The following is a 15,229-nucleotide window of genomic DNA, read 5'->3' on the forward strand; positions in this document are numbered from 1 at the left end:
CATTTAGAACACTGATATGGCTTCTCTCCAGTGTGAATTCTCAGGTGTATTTTAACCTTCCTCTTGGTTGTAAAGGTTTTGCCACATTCAGAACAATGATATGGCTTCTCTCCAGTGTGAATCATCTGGTGTCTGATAAGATCTGACTTCTGAGTAAAAGCTTTATCACATTCAGAACACTGATATGACTTCTCTCCAGTGTGAATCATCTGGTGTCTGATAAGATCTGACTTCTGAGTAAAAGCTTTATCACATTCAGAACACTGATATGACTTCTCTCCAGTGTGAATCATCTGGTGTCTGATAAGATCTGACTTCTGTGTAAAAGCTTTGTCACATTCAGAACACTGAGATGACTTCTCTCCAGTGTGAACAATCTGGTGTCTGATAAGATTTGACTTCACTGTAAAAGCTTTATCACATTCAGAACACTGATATGGCTTCTCTCCAGTGTGAACAATCTGGTGTACGATAAGATATGACTTCTGTTTAAAAGCTTTATCACATTTAAAACACTTATATGGCTTCTCTCCAGTGTGAACTCTTTGGTGTACTATAAGGTGTCCCTTGCGTGTAAAAGTTTTGTCACATTTAGAACAATGATATGGCTTCCCTCCATTGTGAACCTTCTGGTGTCTGATATATTTTCTCTCCATTGTAAAATCTCCAAACAAGTAGTTTGAAATGACTCCTCTTATGTATACTGGGGTTGGACTTTATTGTAAAGCCATTGTCACTTCCAGAACACTGAAATTACTTTTCTCCTGCTGGATCAATGTGGAAGAGGATCCAAACCATGACTTTTAGAACACAGATATGACTTGTATCCCGTGTGAATCCTCCAGTGAACTGCAAAAATGAACTTCAGTCAATTAAGACACCCATGTGTCTTGTTTTCCATGTGACTCAGCTGTATTCATGAAAACCAACATGACCGAAAACTTGGTTCATCAATCCACCTGTACAAAAAAAAAATTAAAATGCTACATAAAGTATTTTTCTATTTTTAATGTTCATTACTAAATATATCTTATGAATAGAAAGAATATGTACAGCATTATCTACAGTATTTTTTTAATCAAATAGATTTTATTAATAAAGTTTCTAAGTGCGCACAGTATTCCCAACATTCAGCCCAGACAATGGAGTCATACATTCTCACGTATAGGCAGTTGTGGCACTGTTACAGATCATACAGAACAATAACTTGCTTTGTCTACTGTGGTGTCTGTGGTGTCTGTTGTCGGTGTTCGGACAGGGAAGTGGTATTCTAATGGAAGTAGTTAAGCGCAGTCTGGGGTCGGTTCCGTTACATCCCCAAAAAGACTTGCAGCTGGAATTGCAGCCAAAGGGGGTCCTACAAAGTATTGACTCCGGGGGGCCGAATACAAATGCCGCCACACTTTTCACAGATTTATTGGTCACAAATGTTGGAAACCATTTCTCATTTTCCTTCAACTTCACAATTATGTGCCACTTTGTGTCGGTCTATCACATCCAATCCCAATAAATACATTGCAACATGACAACATGGGGGGGCATTTCAAGGCACTGTAATGTGTATTGCTATCATGTAGGGGACCAATAGCCTCCTATATGATGGCATATAGGTGACAGGTTCTCTTTATGGAGACCCCCGGGGTCTATTAGACTCTGGATGTCTCATGTCTGTTCCACTGCAGATGATGGAACACAGACCGCCTTCCATCAGCTGCTTCCCCAGCACTGATCCCGGAGAATGACAGCTCTAGTCCAGGAAGTGATGTCATCCACGTCATACATGTCACTTCCTGGTCTGTGTACAGGAGGTCCGCTGAGCTCCCGCCACCCTTCCCAGTGACACCCACCATGACAGCACCGGGCTCCACTGTCCCACATGTTGTAATAGGGGGAGGGGCACATCTCAGTGGTGGGTGTGGGAATGATAGGCGGCTTCACAACAACTTGTATCACTTCCACATGACAGCCGACATTCGGATTTACTAAAGTCCACACACTCCCGGCTGTATAGCGGTGGGCAATGTGGGGGGAAATAACACGTCTGCAGCGTTGTTAACAATCCAAATCTCCAGCAAATGGCTGCAGATTCAAATATAACCGCCCCCCATCCTGACACCCTAGGATGGTTGCCTGAGCTGCCTTATGCTGGGCGTGGAGCCAGGTGCACAGTCATTGGTAATTGAGTGGTATGTGGGTGGAGCCAGGTGCACAGTCATTGATAATAAAGTGGTATGTGGGTGGAGTCAGGTGCACAGTCAATGGTAATAAAGTGGTATGTGGGTGGAGCCAGGTGCACAGTCATTGGTAATAAAGTGGTATGTGGGTGGAGCCAGGTGCACAGTCATTGGTAATTGAGTGGTATGTGGGTGGAGCCATGTGCACAGTCATTGGTAATAAATCGGTATGTGGGTGGAGCCAGGTGCACAGTCATTGATAATAAAGTGGTATGTGGGTGGAGCCAGGTGCATGGCCATTGGTAATTGAATAGTATGTGGGTGGAGCCAGGTGCACAGTCATTGATAATAAAGTGGTATGTGGGTGGAGACAGGTGCACAGTCATTGGTAATAAAGTGGTATGTGGGTGGAGCCAGGTGCATGGCCATTGGTAATTGAATAGTATGTGGGTGGAGCCAGGTGCACAGTCATTGATAATAAAGTGGTATGTGGGTGGAGACAGGTGCACAGTCATTGGTAATAAAGTGGTATGTGGGTGGAGCCAGGTGCACAGTCATTAAGTGGTAAGTGGGTGGAGCCAGGTGCTTGGTCATTGGTAGTTGAGCGGTATGTGGGTGGAGCCAGGTACACGGTCATTGGTAGTTGAGCGGTATGTGGGTGGAGCCAGGTGCACAGTCATTAAGTGGTATGTGGGTGGAGCCAGGTACATGGTCATTGGTAGTTGAGCGGTATGTGGGTGGAGCCAGGTACACGGTCATTGGTAGTTGAGCGGTATGTGGGTGGAGCCAGGTGCATGGTCATTTTCAAAGGCAAGTTGTGTCAGTTGCTTTTTCAAAAGTTATTGGAGCCCCAAAAACATTATTTGATAGCCCTCCTCCCCCAACCAATACTAATAAGCCTTTACCCCCCCACCTTGTGACACCAGATATACTCACCCACGTCCCCCATACAGGTCCCTCACCTCCGGGTCCTGGTGGGGGAACTTCTGATCCAGCTCTGCAATTCCCCCCCTGAGATCACCTCTCCTCTGCCGTCCCCCCGTGATGACATCATCCTGTTCTCTATTTTGAGAGGACCCCACTGGAGCCCATCCAATAGGAAGTGTCCATGTCAGGCAGGCACCAATGTGGTCACCCAAAGAAGGACCCAAACCAGGAAGTAAACAATAGCAGACTCGGGGTAGTCATGTGATCACAGATACAGGAAAGTATAAAAGGACTTTTACATTAGAGGGGTATTGTTTTCTTTAATAGACTGGTCAGATAGAGGGGGAGGAGTTTATCATGGGGGAGGAGTTTATCATGGGGAGGGGCTGTAAAAGATTACTTTACTTGGAAGATGATGTTTATTAACCACTTCCTGACCGTGCTCTAAATGAAAGATGGCTGCAGTGCGGCTCTCTCATTCTGGGAGGATATCCGTGGACGTTACCCCAGAACAACGCCCCCCACATGGCCCCCTGGGGTCCTTCTGACACAGCTGATCACAGATTGTGGGGAAAAGCCAATCACAGCTCATCACTTGCCAGTTATTGACATTCCTTTCCTTCTGTGCTGGCACAGCTGCCTATCAGTGACACCTCATCAATGCTCATCAGTGACACCGAGAAATGACCTATTTGCAACATTTCATGACACAAACTAAGAAAACCTTTTTTCCCAACATTTTCAGTTTGAGTCCCACTCCATGTACCTTTGTAATATGTCTCCTCTACTCCTCCTCTTCATATTACTATCCTGCGTTCCCAAAATCTCACTTCTTTACCCCTCTGCTCCACCCCAAAACTTGTACATCTCACCCTCACTGCTACCATCTCCCTACTACTGCTCTCATCACCTTCTGCTGATACTTCACTCTCCTGCTGACCCAAACACCAGGACTGGAAGGCATGTGCGCTCGTGTACATCCCGCTCCCATCTTACTTTCCTCACCCTTCTTCTTCTCTTCACCTCTGGGGATATCTCCTCAAACCATGGTCCTCCACTACTTCACCCCCGCACCAGGCACCCTCCTTCTCCTAACCTCTGGGGATATCTCCCCAAACCCTGGTCTTCCACTATTTCACCCCCACACCAGGCACCCTCCTTCTCCTTACCTCTGGGGATATCTCCCCAAACCCTGGTCCTCCACTATTTCACCCCCACACCAGGCACCCTCCTTGTCCTAACCGCTGGGGATATCTCCCCAAACCCTTGTCCTCCAGTATCTCACCCCCACACCAGGCACCCTCCTTCTCCTAACCTCTGGGGATATCTCCCCAAACCCTGGTCCTCCACTATTTCACCCCCACACCAGGCACCCTCCTTCTCCTAACCTCTGGGGATATCTCCCCAAACCCTGGTCCTCCACTATTTCACCCCCACACCAGGCACCATCCTTCTCCTAACCTCTGGGGATATCTCCTCAAACCCTTGTCCTCCAGTATCTCACCCCTACACCAGGTGTCCTCTTTCCTCTGGGAATAGCTGCAATCCCCCCAATTTAATATCAATCCCCGTGCTCCCAAAACCACACTTCATTTTTCATGTGCGCTCTGGAATGCCCGCTCTGCCTGTAATAAGCTCACCTCTGTCCATGACCTTTTTGTCTCCCGCTCCCTTAACCTACTAGTAATTACAAAAACCTGGCTTCAAGCAGCAGATTCTACTTCCCCCGCAGCACTTTCCTATGGAGGCCTCTTCTGGACCCACTCACCCAGACCCAGTGGTTGGAAAGGTGGTGGAGTTGGTTTGTTTCTATCCCCACTGAGCACCTTTCAAGTCCTCCCTAACCCTCTCTCTCTATCCTTCTCTTCTTTCGAGACTCACTGCATCCGGTTGTTTTCTCCCATTTCTCTGAGGATTGCAGTGATCTATCGGCCTCCTGGACCCGTGTCCCACTTTCTTGATGATTTCTCCACCTGGCTCCCCTACTTTCTCTCCTCTGAAATATCCACCATCATTCTCGGAAATTTTAACATCCCTATTAATGTGAACAACCCGGCTACATCCCAACTCTTCAACCTAACCTCATCTTTTGCATTAGCACAATGTATACCGTCCTCCACTCACTCTGATGGGAATACATTAGACCTTGTTTTCTCCCATCTTTGCACTCCCTACAACCTCACAAACACCCCCTTTCCTCTCTATGATCACAATCTCATCACCTTCACAGTGTCCTCGTCTTCAAACACTTATCCCTCCAAGCAGCCAACAATTACCCGCAGAAACCTTCACAACTTGAACCCGGCTCCTTTCCACTCTGCAACTGACCGCCTCTGTGACAGAATCTCTCCCCTGTCCTGCCCTGACCTGGCCACTGCTGTCTACAACAGTTCACTTTCATCCACATTAGACTCACTTGTTCCTCTAACCACACGAAGCATCAGGCCCCGACCATTACAACCTTGGAAGACCGACGACACCAGAAATCTTAAACTACATAGTCGTGCGCTGGAACGAATGTGGCATAAAACCAAATCCCAGCAAGCATTCACCCGATATAAATCTGCTTTCTTAACATACAATTCCTCCCTCCATGCTGCAAGACAAGCCTACTTTGTCACTCTTATTAATACCTTGTCATCCAGTCCTCGTCGTCTCTTCTCTACTTTTAACCCTCTACTTTCTCCACCTCCACCCAGTACCTCACTCACTGCTCACGAGATTGCAAATCATTTCAAAAACAAGATTTAGACAATTTGTAGGGGCATCTCCACTGCACAGACATCCATCCTACTTAGCATACCTTATACTAAACCTCCCTCAACACTTTCCTCTTTTGACCTCACTACTACCGAAGAGGTCACTAAGGTTTTCTCAGAAGCCCGTCTCACTACCTGCCCCCTTGGATCCTGTCCCCTCACAACTACTACGGTCACCTTCTTCTTCCATCGTATGCTCCCTCACTCACATCTTCAATCTCTCCCTCTCTACTGGTGCCTTCCCCTTCCCTCTAACGCATGTGTACATCACTCCCATACTTAACAAGCCCTCCCTGGATCCCACCAACCTGAACAACTTAAGACCTATCTCCCTGCTCTCATTTACATCTATACTCTTAGAACTCTTAGTCTACAATCACCTGAGCTCCCACCTCACCGAAAACAACCTTCTTGACCCTTTACAGTCTGGCTTTCGCTCACTACACTCCACTGAAATTGCCCTACTAAAACGCCCTAATGATCTACTAACTGCTAAAACCAATGGCCACTACTCTGTACTCATCCCAACCAATGGCCACTACTCTGTACTCATCCCAACCAATGGCCACTACTCTGTACTCATCCCAACCAATGGCCACTACTCCGTACTCATCCCAACCAATGGCCACTACTCCGTACTCATCCCAACCAATGGCCACTACTCCGTACTCATCCCAACCAATGGCCACTACTCCGTACTCATCCCAACCAATGGCCACCACTACTGCGTACTCATCCCAACCAATGGCCACTTCTCTGTACTCATCCCAACCAATGTCCACTACTCTGTACTCTTACTACTTGACCTCTCTGCGGCTTCTGATATGATTGACCATCCCCTCCTCCTCCTCAAAAAAACTCCACTCTCTTGGCCTCCGAGACGCTGCTCTTTCCTGGTTCTCCTCCTACAGCGCTCCTTCAGCATTACCTATAATGCTTCCTCCTCCTCTCCACTCCCTCTCTCTGTAGGGGTCCCTCAAGGTTCTGTCCTTGGACCCCTTCTCTTCTCCATCTACACCACCTCCCTTGGTCACTTGATAAACTCCCATGGCTTTAAGTACTATCTCTATGCTGATGACACACAAATCTATCTTTCTACCCCTCACCTCACTCCTGCAGTCTCCTCCTCACCTCACCCCTTCAGTCTCCTCTCGCATTACTAACCTACTAAGTGACATATCGGCATAGATGTCACCCCACTTCCTCAAACTCAATCTTTCCAAAACTGAGCTTTTAGTATTCCCCCTAGCCCGTGCCCCCTCCCCTGACTTCTCCATCAAGATCAATAACAGGATTACTAGGTGTAATCCTAGACACCCATCTGTCCTTTCAGTCCCAAATCCAATCACTGTCCAAATCTTGTAGACTTCACTTCCACAACATCTCCAAGATATGGCCGTTCCAAACCACGGAAACCACTAAGCAACTTATTCACTCCCTTGTTATGTCTCACCTTGACTATTGTAACTCCCTCCTCATTGGCCGACCTCATTGCAGGCTATCCCCTCTTCAGTCTATCATGAATGCAGCTACCAGACTTATCCACCTTACTAACCGTTCTGTATCTGCCACCCCTCTCTGCCAATCCCTCCAGTGGCCTCCATTCAGTGTCCTCCACCCCTCTCTGCCAATCCCTCCACTGGCTTCCCATTGCCCAACGGATAAAATTCAAAACATTAACAATAACATATAAAGCCATTTATAACTCCACCCCAAATTACATCACCAATCTTGTCTCTAAATATCACCCAAACCGTACTCTCCACTCCTCTCACGACCTCCTGCTCTCTAGCTCCCTTGTCTCCTCCTCCCATGCTCATCTCCAGGACTTCTCCAGAGCTTCTCCTATTCTCTGGAACTCTCTACACCAATTTATCAGACTATCGCCTACTCTGCTCACTTTTAGGCGATCTCTGAAAAACGATCACGTGACAGGTCCGAGAAGACTACGGGGCCATTCACAAAGCGCAGCGCTTCTCGCACATGTGCAGTGGGCAGCCGGCTGTGAAGCCACATGATGTCACATCCGGGTGTCCACACTAAGGATGCTGGCGCCGGGGAGAGTGCGCATGCGCGGCCGGCGGGACGGACCTGTCCCGATGAGGCTCCGTCTCCCCGTCAGGTGACAGTGCCGAGGAGCAGCGCAATACAGCCTGGGGGGGATCAGATCCCCAAAGCAACCCTCCCAGGGTCTGATCCACCCTGGTCTACGGCGGATCCTCCGCAGCAGGTCGGAGAAATCCAACAGGGGACTCTGTCCCCATTGTGAGCCATACACAGGCCTGCCCACCGCTGTCTACACAGCACCGAGGCTGAGGAGAGAGAGCAGGGGGGCTGAGATCAACATAACAGCCCCCCTGACAAGCAGCAAAATGGTTAAGGGGGCACCCCAGCACCAGGTCCCCCCTTCAACCAAAACAATCAAAGAGGCCCTGGCAAAGGCCTCCACAAAGATGGCCACCCCCCAGCTCGTGGAAGCAAGCAGGCGGCAGAGGCATATGCAGCCCTTCAGGATCCACAGCCCAGCCATCCCTGCACATCTGAGGGTGAGTCTGACACTGAGACAGATGTCCCTGGAAAAGCCCTGACGCCTGACCTTACACCCCCTGACCTATTGTCATGGTTTGAAAAAATGCTACACAAAGCTTTGAAGCAAACCTTGGACCGCATCACTGCCACGCTATCTAGGGAAATCCGTGAACTAGGACAACGCACTCTAGAACAGAGAGTAGACGGTCTTGACACCTCGCTTCAGACACATACGGATGACCTTGATCTCCTGCGTGATGAAAACGCAACATTATTAACACGACTGGAGGACTTTGAAAACCGAGCATGGTGCTCATACCTACGTATCCATGGCCTTCCGGAAACGATCGTCGATGTCCAATCAATAGTAACAGCTCTGTTCCAAGAGCTTGCCCCAGCTATCCCAATCGAAAGATTAGAATTGGATAGAGTTCACAGGGCGTTAGCATCACGACGCACTGATGGTCTGCCACGTGACATTATAGCCAAGCTCCACTTTTTAAGTACCAAGGAGCAACTCCTACAAGCTGCAGTAACGCAGAATCTCTACAGTTCCAGGGTCATACCTACCAATTATTCCAAGACCTATGCCCCACAACTATCTCCAAGCGCAGGGCTATGAAACCTCACCTACAAGTACTTCAACAACACGCTATACCATATAGGTGAAGCTTCCCCTTTGCAGTGCGATTCCGATACCAGACCCGAGATTACACCTGCAAGACTCCAGAGGACCTTTTAGACACCTTGCAGATCCTACAACTACATCCCCCAGCGACGCCTTCAGAAAGCGCCAAGCGGAGGTCCACATCCTGCTCGCCGCGGAAGTCCTTCCCCGCACGTACAACTGAAGGTCAACTCAGCCTCCACAAAAGAGGGCGTCTTTCGTCTCTGGGCCTATCTTCACAAGATACCATGGACTGAACGCTTATCTTTTTTTTTCCTTTTTTTGCCACACACACCAAACGGTGTTCTTTTTTGACTATCATTGCGGTTAACACCATTGATATCCTTTCCCCTCTACCTGTTAAATTTTGCTTGCCCCGCAACCTGGGGATTGTTCTGCACCCCCCCTCCTGGGCTCCATTTTAGCTTATATTTGGGAGCCTAGGCTTTGGTGGCATGCAATGCCACACCCCTACACCCAAGATGTCTCACTAGTACTGCTAGTGCCATCTGATTCTGGGACACCCTGATTTTCTCAGATTTTTTATTTTTATTTTTATATATACACCTGTTTTTTCTACCGGGACCTCGCCACCATTTATTAATCACATTGCTGTCATCCTCACGGTCCGCGTACCTGCACACTCCACCCCTGCCCCTGTGTTATTAGTTATTTAATAACACTTGGGCTACTATTTCTCCCTAGACCACCCTGATCCAGGGTGTCCTTCGGAACCCACCTTTTAGGCCTCAAATGGCCTCCTACACCCCTTCTTTCATGTTACCTCTCTCATACCGTACCCCTCCTCCCTCCCCCCAACATGACTCCATGACTTTGTGCAACATACTCCGCAACGTTCCCATCCCCCACAGTAAATCGTCAGGCTCCATCCCGGGCAGTAGTGCCATGCTCTCCAAACCACTATGCACTTTCCCCATGGGCTCGTTAAATATTCTTACCCTGAATGTACAGGGCCTTAATGTTCCACAGAAACGTAATAAGGCTTTCCGAACCTTTGCTACACTTAAAGCTCACGTGGTCTGTCTACAGGAAACACACTTCACTCCCAACTCCACCCCTAAGTTTTTTGGCCCTCGATATCCTCAGGTCTATACAGCCTCTGCCACCACCAAACGCAGGGGGGTACTGATTGCCTTCCATTGCACAGCACCTTTCACGCTAGGCACCGAAATCAAAGACCTGGAGGGTTGTTACCTCCTGTTAGTAGGGCAACTCCTTGACGTAGATGTTACCATTGTTGCATACTATGCCCCAAACCAAAACCCCTTACCATTCCTTTCCCACATACTCTCGGTTATAGACCACCATAAACGCGGAACTCTAATTGTTAACGGAGACTCTAACAGTGTAATATATCCCTTTCTCGACAAATCTCCTCAACCATCCCCTGTCCCTGCCTCTAAACAAACCTTCCAAGCCATACTTCAACGTTATTCTTTGATAGATACATGGCGGGAACTCAACCCGAGTAAACGCCAATACACCTTCTATTCTCACCCCCACCGGTCATTCTCCAGGATAGATCATATTTTCATTACCACCGCCTCTTCCCCCGGCTCCTGACTTCTGAAATAATTCCAATCCCTTGGTCTGACCATTGCGCCGTATTCACGACTATGACCTCGTTAGCCCCATCCCCCGCTGAATCCTCTTGGATCATTAACGATAACCTGCTTGCAAATCCAGCTCACTGTCTAGAAATCGAAGCAGCCCTTAAAGACTATTTTTCTCTTAACCAATTGCCTGATATTTCCCCTCTCCTGTTATGGGAAGCGCATAAACCGATATTGCGAGGGTTTTGCATTAGCAAAGCATCCTTCTTAAATAAAACCAAAAGACAACAACGTCTCTCACTGGAGCAAACATATGATCGTTACCATCAAGCCTTCCAGGCGGCTCCTACGCCTACCAACCTTGAGGCCCTGGAGCGATCTAGATTGGCTCTAGATCTCTTTCTCACAGATCAAGCGGAACTCTCACTCCGTAGATCTAGGCACAAATATTATACTAGGGCAAATAAACCCAATACATTCCTGGCCCTCTCACTTTGCAGGCTCGACCAGCTCACTAGACCTATCCGGATACGCACCTCTTCTGGCAACCTCACTAGTAGCCCAGAACACATTTTACAGACTTTCCATAAACACCTGTCACAGCTTTATTCTTCTTCCACACCTTTTAACCCCGCACAAGCTGATACCCTTCTAACTTCCATTTCTTTCCCGAAACTCTCAGAGTGCCAATTAGCGACACTTGAGCGACTCATTTCCCCAGCCGAAACCTTAGATGCTATTAAAAGTCTAAAACTACGTAAACGCCCAGGACCAGATGGCTTCTCAGCCACTTATTATAAAAAATTTGCTCATCTCCTCACACCTATCCTCACTAATGCTTTTAACACTTTACTATCTGGCCAAACCTTCAACCATGAAACAGTGCAAGTGAACATATCAATGATCCCAAAGCCGAATTCTGACGATACGCAGTGGTCCAATTATAGGCCAATCTCTCTCCGCAACATTGACATCAAACTGTTAGCAAAAATCCTCTCTTCACGTCTTAACCTGTGTATTGGCTCTCTAATTCATAACGACCAAGTGGGCTTTATCCCAACTAGACAAGCGGGAGAGAACATCATGCGTGCATCCCTTTTGGCAAATTTAGCCAGGTCTCGCAATATTCCTGCCTGTTTCCTGTCCTTAGATATCGAGAGCCCTCGGCCAGAATTAGGTATCTGGGGCACAGGTCAGCTCAGTTTCCAATCTCTAGAGGCACGAGACAGGGCTGTCCTCTGTCCCCCTTGCTCTTTGCCCTGGTTATAGAGCCTCTGGCCCTCTTAATCAGAGCTAACCCAGATGTTAGGGGACTCGAGATAGGGGGCACACATCATAAGTTATGTCTCTTTGCGGATGACGTCTTGCTCTTTCTCACATCTCCATTGACTTCCTCTCCTTCCCTACTCCGGCTTCTCGAGGCGTTTGGCTCGCTCTCTGGTTTAATACTAAATCCCAATAAATCAACAGCACTCAACATTTCTCTCCCCCCTATAGAGCTGATGCATCTGAAGCAGATTATACCATTCCCTTGGTCACAGTGTCATATCCCCTTCTTAGGAATCAAACTGACTCCTAAGTTATCAGACCTTTACACAGCTAACTATCTTCCGATGCTAAACCATCTTTCTGCCCTTCTGACCAAATGGTCTTCCCTTCCCCTCGTATGGCTAGGCAGAATAGCAGTTATCAAGATGTCAATCCTCCCAAAAATCCTATATCTATTTAGAGTCCTCCCAGTCCCCCCCCCCCCACTACCTCCGCACACTGCAGTGTCGCATCTTTTCCTATGTATGGGGCAATACTCGTCCTCGTATACCTCGCTCCACCCTCTATCGCCCTAAGCTCAATGGAGGTCTAGGCCTACCTGACATCAGCAAATATTATCAAGCAGCGCATTTAGCCCAGTTACCTAAATATCATGCAACCTTTATAAACCCTCAATGGGTTGTGCTTGAATCGATAGAATGTGACCCCTTATCTACAGCTAACTTACTCTGGTTGAGGCCAATAGACCGCCGTTCTATAACCAATCCCATCACTTCTCACTTTTTTATGCTTATGGGACAAACTGAAAACTTGTTTTCTCCTCCAATCACTACATAATCCTATGCTCTCGTTTCTCCGAAACCCAGTTTTTCCCCCGGCCTGGCAGACACCCCTATTATTCAAAGCCTTCTCCTCTGCTAATTTGCTCCGTACACATAATTTCCTACAGAGGAATAAGTTTAAATCCTTTGCCTCGCTGCGGGAAACGCATAGCCTCCCAGCCTCCGAGATATTCAGATACTTGCAGCTACAACACTTTTACGCCCCCTACGCTACAATAACCAATCGGCCAGATGCCATGTCTCTCTTTGAACGAGCGTGTTGCAAAGACCCTCATAGACGTGGGCTTATCTCCTGCTTATACTCACTCGTCACTACTTTGATTACCACGTCCCCCCCTCTGTTTACCCATAGGTGGGAAATGGATTTAGGTAAGAGATTTGACCCATCTGATTGGGACCACATTTGGGCTAACACAAAATCATCCTCGCAGAACATTGTAGCATTGGAAACAAATTATAAAGTTTTAACCCGCTGGTACTTGGTCCCAGCAAGAATCGCAAAATTTACCCCTAATTACTCGCCCAACTGTTTTAGAGGCTGTACGGACCCAGGAACACATTACCATATGTGGTGGGACTGCCCAGTAGGCCGAATGTTTTGGGATGAAATTTTCACCATGATATCTACACTTAGCACTATCACTCTACGACCCGACCCAACAACAGCCCTACTCATTCAATGCCCCCCTGGCATCTCCAATTCGCAATTCAAGCTCCTTATGCAAGTTATGATGGCAGCTAAGCAGATTATAGCGAAATCCTGGAAATCTCCCACCCTAAGTATCGCGGCCGTCAAAACCAGAATAACACAAGCCATGATACATGCAAAGGTGGAAGCCACAATTCTTGACAGGATCCCTAAATTCTTGCGCATATAGAGCCCCTGGGTAGAGCGTTTCCTCCCGCCTAACTTTGACGAATCACTCCTTCTCCCTTGATTTGTGTATTGTGCGCCATGGGTATTGTCAATAGCCCTTCGTACGCAGCACGTAGGGGCTGTTGTAAACTTGATGAATGCTCATGGAGTCATCGTTGTTGTTCCTCTTCCCCTTCCCCCCTTACACCCCTGCCTGACCCCCCTCCAAACTTCCCCCTATTTCTTTAATGCCCTTGCAAGACACTACTCTGATTGGCCAAAACAATAACGTCATTTGCTATCAACTCTTAACTACCTGTTTCTGTCAGAAATGTATAGACATTTGCACTGTGACCTTCATTCATTTTTTATGTCCTACTGCCACTTCAATGTCCAGTGTACATTAGTAATGTCTCCTTGTTTGTGTCATTCTGGTTTATTGTTAATAAAATTGTTTGAACAAGGGTGCCGGCGCCGGGGAGAGAAGACGGTAAGTGAAACCAGCGGTGATGAGGACACCGCTGGACCGAGGAGCAGCATCTGCTGCAGAGAGGAACCGAGCGGCCGGCCTGGTATCCTAACGCTGCGACGGGAGGAATACAGGGCCGGCCGCTCCATATTCCCTCAATAAGCAAAAAATACGGAACTTACAATTTATAAACAAATGTATTTCTTAGTTTCTGGGATAAAACTTAGTAAATAAATAATCTTTCTTCATAAATTTAGGCCAAAACAGATTCTGCGATATTTGGTAAAATCGCCCAAATCAGTGTATTTATTCTGTGTGAAAGTCATAGAGACTACAGACCATGGGATGGATCTGGGAATGGATAAGTCCTGATGTACTGATGGTCCATCTCATTTCTTGGGGCCCTAAAATGTCGGGACGGCACAAATCCCCCCAAATGTCAGGACGGTACAAATCCCCCCCAAATGTCAGGACGGCACAAATCCCACCCAAATGTCAGGACGGCACAAATCCCCCCAAATGTCAGGATGGAACAAATCCCCCCAAATGTCAGGACGGTACAAATCCCCCCCAATGTAAGGACGGTACAAATCCCCCCCAAATGTCAGGACGGTACAAATCCCCCCAAATGTCAGGACGGCACAAATCCCCCCAAATATTAGGACAGTACAAATTCCCTCAAATGACCTTTTGGAGGTTGTAATTTTTGTCTCAATTATTTGGAAAATGAAGAAATTAAAGGATTAAAAAAAATAAATGCACATCTTTTGAAGGCAGAAAAATGTGCAATTATTATTATTTTTCCCTGGGATCCTGGAAAGCATTGCACCCCCGATCAGCAGGTGGCAGATGCCATGCAGGACTCCTGCATACTGTCAGTGTAAACCGTCTGCTAATACCTGGTACTCGCAGGCAGTTACACACCGACAGGAGAGACAATGAACTTTCTAGAGCACTCAGCAGCTCCCTGGTAGTTCATTGAGAACTAGAAGTCAGCAGCCGCAAGGGCTGTCAGTAATTGTAGGAGTGGGAACATGTTACACCCTAAAAACGGGTGGAACATGCAACAGGCTCTCAAATGTGAACTTATCCTTTAAATACAAATTTTCTTTTCACAAAGGTATCATTTTCGCAAGTTATTTCTCACACACAGCATAGACATA

The sequence above is a fragment of the Staurois parvus genome, unplaced genomic scaffold, assembly GCF_062004578.1.
Source record: "Staurois parvus isolate SC_StPar_1 unplaced genomic scaffold, SC_StPar_1.0 ptg000072l, whole genome shotgun sequence".
NCBI classification, from domain to species: Eukaryota; Metazoa; Chordata; class Amphibia; order Anura; family Ranidae; genus Staurois; species Staurois parvus.